The sequence below is a fragment of the Oncorhynchus mykiss genome, chromosome 23 (genome assembly GCF_013265735.2).
Source record: "Oncorhynchus mykiss isolate Arlee chromosome 23, USDA_OmykA_1.1, whole genome shotgun sequence".
Classification (NCBI taxonomy): domain Eukaryota; kingdom Metazoa; phylum Chordata; class Actinopteri; order Salmoniformes; family Salmonidae; genus Oncorhynchus; species Oncorhynchus mykiss.
Genome location: NC_048587.1, coordinates 19,631,287 through 19,639,730, shown reverse-complemented (window position 1 = coordinate 19,639,730; position 8,444 = coordinate 19,631,287).

The window sequence follows — 8,444 nt, the reverse complement described above, 5'->3', positions numbered from 1 at the left end:
AACTCAATGGTCACTCTGACAGAGCTCCAGAGTTCCTGTGGAGATGGGAGAACTTTCCAGAAGGACACCCATCTCTGCAGCACTTGAACCCGATTGAACATCTCTGGAGAGACCTGAAAATAGCTGTACCACGACTCTCCCCATCCAACCTGACAAGTCTTGAGAGGATCTGCAGAGAAGAATGGGAGAAATTCCCCAAATACAGGTGTGCCAAGCTTGTAGCACCATATTAAAGAAGCCTCGAGGCTGTAATCACTGCCAAAGTTGCTTAAACAAAGTACTGAGTAAAGGAGCTGAATACTTATGTAAATGTGATCTTTTATTTTTAATAAATGTGCAAATATTTCGAAAAACCTGTTTTTGCTTTGTCATTAAGGAGAATTGTCTGTATATTGTGTAGATTCACTTTTAAAATAAGGCTGTAACAAAAATGAAGGGATCTTAATACTTAATGAATGCGTTGTACGTGCATAGCATGTAGCCTATAAAGTGACAGTTTTAGGTTTGGCTAATCAAGTATTGAGGGTTGTCAACAGGGCCAGCTGTAGCCTTTTGGGGGCCCTAAGCAAGATATGGTTGTGGCCCACCTCCCACCTAGCGGACAAAACATTTGAGTGGTCCTCACTCTTGACAGCGTAGAGAAATGTACTTTTGAATGCAAATTTCCTGCAATTCTTCACATTTTGCCATGACTGACACCTTGTAAAGGAAATCTGAGGGAGAGTGACTAACTAAATCAATGGGGGCCCCCTGGAGGTTAGGGCCCCTCAGCATGTGCACTGCGAGACCGGTGAGTATTCGGCCATGATTAACACAAGTTTGGATAGCTGGCTAGACTAATTTACCAATCTGACATGGCTAATTCAGTGACTGTCAGTGACTGACATAACAGAACTTATTGATGCACAACCCAATTTTGAACTTGCACATTGTGTATTCTATTATTCTAACTGTCAACAGTAAGTTGAGACGCCGACTGAGTTCCAAAAAATAAAGAAATATATATAAACTCAGCAAAAAAAGAAACGTCCCTTTTTCAGGACCCTGTCTTTCAAAGATAATTCGTAAAAATCAAAATAACTTTGCAGATCTTCATTGTAAAGGGTTCAAACACTCTTTCCCATTCTTGTGAACCATAAACAATTAATGAACATGCAATTGTGGAACGGTCGTTAAGACACTAACAGTTTACAGATGGTAGGCAATTAAGGTCACAGTTATGAAGACTTAGGACACTAAAGAGGTGTGTCTATTGACTCTAAAAAACACTAAAAGAAAGATGCCCAGGGTCCCTGCTCATCTGCGTGAATGTGCCTTAGGCATGCTGCAAGGAGGCATGAGGACTGCAGATGTGGCCAGGGCAATAAATTGCAATGTCTGTACTGTGAGATGCCTAAGACAGCGCTACAGGGAGACAGGACGGACAGCTGATCGTCCTTGCAGTGGCAGACCACATGTAACAACACCTGCACAGGATCGGTACATCCGAACATCACACCTGCCGGTCAGGCACAGGATGGCAACAACAACTGCCCGAGTTACACCAGGAACGCACAATCCCTCCATCAGTGCTCAGACTGTCTGAGAGAGGCTGGACTGAGGGCTTGTAGGCCTGTTGTAAGGCAGGTCCTCACCAGACTTCCACGGAAACAACGTCGCCTATGGGCACAAACCCACCGTCGCTGGACCAGACAGGACTGGCAAAAAGTGCTCTTCACTGACGAGTCACAGTTTTGTCTCACCAGGGTTATGGTCGGATTCGCGTTATTGTCGAAGGAATGAGCGTTACACTGAGTGAGGCCTGTACTCTGAAGCGGGATCAATTTAGAGGTGGAGGGTCCGTCGTGGTCTAGGGTGGTGTGTTACAGTATCATCGGACTGAGCTTGTTGTCATTGAAAGCAATCTCAACGCTGTGCGTTACAGGGAAGACATCCTCCTCCCTCATGTGGTACCCTTCCTGCAGGCTCATCCTGACATGTCCCTCGAGCATGACAATGCCACCAGCCATACTGCTCGTTCTGTGCATGATTTCCTGCAAGACAGGAATATCAGTGTTCTGCCATGGCCAGCGAAGAGCCCGGATCTCAATCCCATTGAGCACATCTGGGACCTGTTGGATCGGAGGCTGAGGGCTAAGGCCATTCCCCCCAGAAATGTCCGAGATTTGCAGGTGCTTTGGTGGGAGAGTGGGGTAACATCTCACAGCAAGATCTGGAAAATCTGTTGCAGTCCATGAGGAGGAGATGCACTGCAGTACTTAATGCAGCTGGTGGCCACACCAGATACTGTTACTTTGATTTTGACCCCTTTTGTTCAGGGACACATTATTCCATTTCTGTTAGTCACACGTCTGTGGAACTTGTTCAGTTTATGTCTCAGTTGTTGAATCTTGTTATGATCATACAAATATTTACACTTCTTAAGTTTGCTAAATATAAATGCAGTTGACAGTGAGAAGACATTTATTTTTTGCTGAGTTTATATATATATATATATATATATATATATATATATATATATATATATATCAATTGAACAAAAATATAAACGCGACATGTAAAGTGTTGGTCCCATGTTTCATGAGCTGAAATAATTCTCTCAAGTTTTGTGCACACATTTGTTTACATCCCTGAGAGTGAGCATTTCTCCTTTGCCAAGATAATTAATCCACCTGATGATGGCATGATCATTACACAGGTGCACCTTGTACAGGGGACAAAAGGCCACACTAAAATGTGCAGTTTTGTCACACAACACTATGCCACAGATGTCTCAAGTTGAGGGAGCTTGCAATTGACATGCTGACTGCAGGAATTTCCACTAGAGCTATTGCCAGAGAATTTAATGTTAATTTCTCTACCATAAGCCTCCTCCAATGTTGTTTTAGAGAATTTGGTAGTACGACCAACCGGCCTCACAACCGCAGACCAGGTGTAACCATGCCAGCTCAGGACCTCCACATCCGTCTTCTTCACCTGTGGGATCGTCTGAGACCAGCCACCCGGACAGCTGATGAAACAGGAGTATTTCTGTCTGTAAGAAAGCCCTTTTGTGGTGAAAAACCCATTCTGATTGGTTAGACCTGGCTCCCAAGTGGGTGGGCCTATGCCCTCCCAGGCCAACACATGGCTGCACCCCAGTACCATGATATGAAATCCATAGATTAAGGTTCTAATAAATTTATTTCAATTGACTGATTTCCTTATATGAACTGTAACTCAATAAAATTGTTGAAATTGTTGCATGTTGTGTTTATATATTTTTTCAGTATATTATTATTTTGTTGGAGGGTTGGGGCCCCTTAGCGGCCTGGGGCCCTAAACGACCGTTCATGTCACTTATGCCTGGTGCTGGCCCTGGTTGTCAACCTTCACACAGTGGGAGTGTGTATAAGGACGCTGAGTGCCAGAGGGAGGGGAGATAAAATGGACTAAGAATATTTGGTACCCCTGTGCATTATAGGCCTATCAGCTACTCTTATTTAATTACACAAAATCCAGATGGGCAGCTTTCCCTAACGTGTCTGTGAATAAGTCATTGATTGATGATGCAAATATTCAAGTTTGCCAATGCATTTTTATACAAAATGCAGGATATTTTTTGCCGAATAAGATGATCAGCTTAACAACAACCATGCTCTCTCACTGTTGCTAAACAGAATAACAATAACGTAGGCTAACCCAAATGGGTTTATACATGATGGGGACTGGGGAACAGAAACATCACGTTGCAGACGACACCCACTTGCAAAACGGCCTCCAACAGGTAGATAGCGAGCTACAGTACCAGTAGCTTGCAGCCCACCTATGAGTAGCTAGGCAAGCAATTCTGAAAGAAAATGCATTTATTTAATGTGTTCCATCACAAACTGTCATAAACATAAAGCTCCCGGCTAATATCCAATCAAAGCCACATTGCATTTATCCCACTCCTGGTTAGCCACTATTGCCAAAAAAGTCAAACGTAACACAATATCTGCCAATTATTTCCAGCAATATTGCCCGTCTGACTGTTTGGTGCACACATTTGTCCATCACTCTGTATGTAGTCAGTTAGTGATGCTAATGATAACCGTCTTGTGGGTAAACAGAAAGACTTTCCCCAAAACCTTCTCAAATGTTAATTTGAATAAATGTTAAATGTTAAATGCAAAGTAGGCTTACAGTGCCTTGCGAAAGTATTCGGCCCCCTTGAACTTTGCGACCTTTAGCCACATTTCAGGCTTCAAACATAAAGATATAAAACTGTATTTTTTTGTGAAGAATCAACAACAAGTGGGACACAATCATGAAGTGGAATGACATTTATTGGATATTTCAAACTTTTTTAACAAATCAAAAACTGAAAAATTGGGCGTGCAAAATTATTCAGCCCCTTTACTTTCAGTGCAGCAAACTCTCTCCAGAAGTTCAGTGAGGATCTCGGAATGATCCAATGTTGACCTAAATGACTAATGATGATAAATACAATCCACCTGTGTGTAATCAAGTCTACGTATAAATGCACCTGCACTGTGATAGTCTCAGAGGTCCGTTAAAAGCGCAGAGAGCATCATGAAGAACAAGGAACACACCAGGCAGGTCCGAGATACTGTTGTGAAGACGTTTAAAGCCGGATTTGGATACAAAAAGATTTCCCAATCTTTAAACATCCCAAGGAGCACTGTGCAAGCGATAATATTGAAAGGAAGGAGTATCAGACCACTGCAAATCTACCAAGACCTGGCCGTCCCTCTAAACTTTCAGCTCATACAAGGAGAAGACTGATCAGAGATGCAGCCAAGAGGCCCATGATCACTCTGGATGAACTGCAGAGATCTACAGCTGAGGTGGGAGACTCTGTCCATAGGACAACAATCAGTCGTATATTGCACAAATCTGGCCTTTATGGAAGAGTGGCAAGAAGAAAGCCATTTCTTAAGCCATTTCTGAGCTCGAGCGGTTTTGCAAGGAGGAATGGGAAAAAATGTCAGTCTCTCGATGTGCAAAACTGATAGAGACATACCCCAAGCGACTTACAGCTGTAATCGCAGCAAAAGGTGGCACTACAAAGTATTAACTTAAGGGGGCTGAATAATTTTGCACGCCCAATTTTTCAGTTTTTGATTTGTTAGAAAAGTTTGAAATATCCAATAAATATCGTTCCACTTCATGATTGTGTCCCACTTGTTGTTGATTCTTCACAAAAAAATACAGTTTTATATCTTTATGTTTGAAGCCTGAAATGTGGCAAAAGGTCGCAAAGTTCAAGGGGGCCGAATACTTTCGCAAGGCACTGTACAAGGGGTACTGGTACTGAGTCAATGTACGTGGGTACAGGTTAGTCGAGGTAATTTGTACATGTAGGTAGGAGTAAAGTGATAATACATAGATAATAAATAGCGAGTAGCAGCTGAGTAAAAACAAAGAAGGGTGTCAATGTAACTAGTCCTGTTGGCCATTTTATTAATTGTTCAGCAGTATTATGGCTTGAGGGTAGAAGCTGTTAAGGAGCCTTTTGGCTTTTGGACCTAGACTTGGTGCTCTGGTACCACTTGCTGTGCGGTAGCAGAGAGATCAGTCTATGACTTGGACAATATTTTGGGCCTTCCTCTGACACCGCCTAGTATATACAGTACCAGTCAAAAGTTTAGAGACATACTGATTCCAGGGTTTTTCTTTTTGCTATTTTCTCATTCCAGGGTTTTTCTTTACTTTTTACTATACTCTGTAAGTCCTGGATGGCAGGAAGGTTGGCCGCAGTGATGTACTGGACCTTACGCACTATCCTCTGTCGCGCGTTACAGTTGGATGCCGAGCAGTTGCCATACCAGGCGGTGATGCAGCTGATCAGGATGCTCTCGATAGAGCAGCTGTAGAACTTTTTGAGGATCTGGGGACCCATGATAAATCTTTTCAGTCTCCTGAGGTAGAAAAGGTGTTGTCGTGCCCTCTTCACGACTGTCTTGGAGTGTTTAGACCATCATAGTTTGTTGGTGATGTGTACACCAAGGAACTTAACTCCAACTACAGCCCGTTGATTTGAACGGGGGCATGTTCGGTCCTACTTTTCCTGTAGTCCACGATCAGCTCCTTTGTCTTGCTCACGTGGAGGGAGAGTATTGTCCTGGCACCACACTGCCAGGTCTCTGACCTCCTCCCTCCAGGCTGTCTCATCATTGTCGGTCGTCAGCAAACTTAATGATGGTGTTGGAGTCGAGCTTGGCCACGCAGTCGTGGGTGAACAGGGAGTAACAGGAGGGGACTAATCACACACCCCTGAGGGGCCCCCGTATTGAGGATCAGCATGGCAGATGTGTTGTTACCTACCCTCACCACCTAGGGGCGGCCCACCAGGAAGTGAGGTGTTTAGAGGGAGGTGTTTAGTCCCAGGGTCCTTAGCTTAGTGATGAGCTTTGTGGGCACCATGGTGTTGAACGCTGAGCTGTGGTCAATGAAAAACATTCTCACATAGGTGTTCCTTTTGTCCAGGTGGGAAAGGGCAGTGTGGAGTGCGATTGAGATTGCGTCAGCTGTGGATCTGTTGGGACGGTATGCAAATTGAGTGGGTCTAGGATTTCCGGGATGCTGGTGATGATATGAGCCATGTCCAGCCTTTCAAAGTACTTCATGTCTACTGACGTGAGTGCTACAGGGCGGTAGTCATTTAGGCAGGTTAGCTTTGCTTTCTTGAGCATAGGGACTATGTTGGTCTGCTTGAAACATGCAGGTATTACAGACTCGGTCAGGGAGAGATTGAAAATGTCAGTGATGACACTTGCCAGTTGGTCCGCGCATGCTCTGAGTACACGGCCTTGTGAATGTTAAAAGGTCTTGCTCACATCGGCTATGGAGAGCGTGATCACACAGTTGTCCAGAACAGCTGGCACTCTCATGCATGCTTCAATGTTGCTTGCCTCGAAGTGAGCATAAAAGGCATATAGCTCGTCTGGTAGGCTTGAGCCACTGGGCAGCTCGCAGCTGGGTTTCCCTTTGTAGTCCGTAATAGTTTACAAGCTCTACCTCGACGAGCGTCAGAGATGGTGTAGTAGGATTCAATCTTAGTCTTGTATTGACGCTTTGCTTGTTTGATGGTTTGTCGGAGGACATAGCGGGATTTCTTATAAGCGTCTGGATTAGTGTCCCACTCCTTGAAAGTGACAGCTCTAGCCTTTAGCTCGGTGCGGATGTTGCCTGTAATCCATGGCTTCTGGTTGTACGTACGGTCACTGTGGGGACGACGTCGTCGATGCACTTATTGATGAAGCCGGTGACTAAGGTGGTATACTCCTCAATGCCATTGGATGAACCCCGTAACATATTCCAGTCTGTGTAATCAAAAGAAATCCAGATGTGTCATGTAGTGGAGAAGAAGCTTACTTTTTTCACATCATCGTCTATAATTATGTAATAATGATTGTGCTGTTTGATGAATAAATTAACACATTGTTTCAATGTGCAAACTGTTGAACAATTTTAGTTTTGTAGATTAAATATTATCATCTAGGTTCCAGGTGTTAATTTGTACTATTTTGACAGATGTTCACAACAATTTGTACAAAATATAACCTGTTGGTTGAGCATACAACAAATGTCATGTATGTACAGGTGTATGACTGACATCCATAAAGATATCTGTCTTGTTATTGCCTCAGTAGGGTTGGTGTGTCTATGACGTTCCTTTATTTGCAGATGAAAGGTTGTAATCACAAACCCCACAGGCGACCAAACACTTTGCAAATGGGCAAATAAAGGGCTTTGATTGTAAGGAGGTACCGCTGCATGTTTTAAACACAAAGCAATACAAATTTCAGGTTATATGTTGAATAAATAGGCCACTGATATCACACAGAGCGATAAGGGCTTTGATATACAGTACATTCCATTTTGCTAAGTTATAGAAAACCCCACAAGATCTTTACATGACATGTAGAAACATTTTTTAAAATTTATTTTTTAAGTTTATGCTGCAATATTGGCTACATTTTAATTGAGATATTTCACATACAGTTTTCCCTCCATAAACCTTCAATAGGTCAATAGGTCAATAAATCTATTGATTCATCAGCCATTATGGAAATCACTATTCCAACAACAGTGCCTTAATGGTTATAATGCTAAAGAATAGCACACCCATAAATGCATAAGGAAACATTGGCTACCGAAATAATTGTAATTTTTTTAATGATGATTTCATCATACCAGCCCACAAACAGGGCCGGTATTTTGTATGAAACAAAATTCAACGAAAACCTTCATACATGTGTATCAACAGATGAAGCAAACATGTACTGGAAACATAAGCTACAATGAACAGCTTGTAATGTTGTTGCAGAGATGTAGCCTAGTCTGCAGTCAAAGATTTTAAAAACTGACCAGTGCTGCAGTCTTTTGCAATGCCATGGATGCTGACCATCATGCTTTCGTTATCGCGAACACTCAATCAACCGTGCTGCTTACTGTTA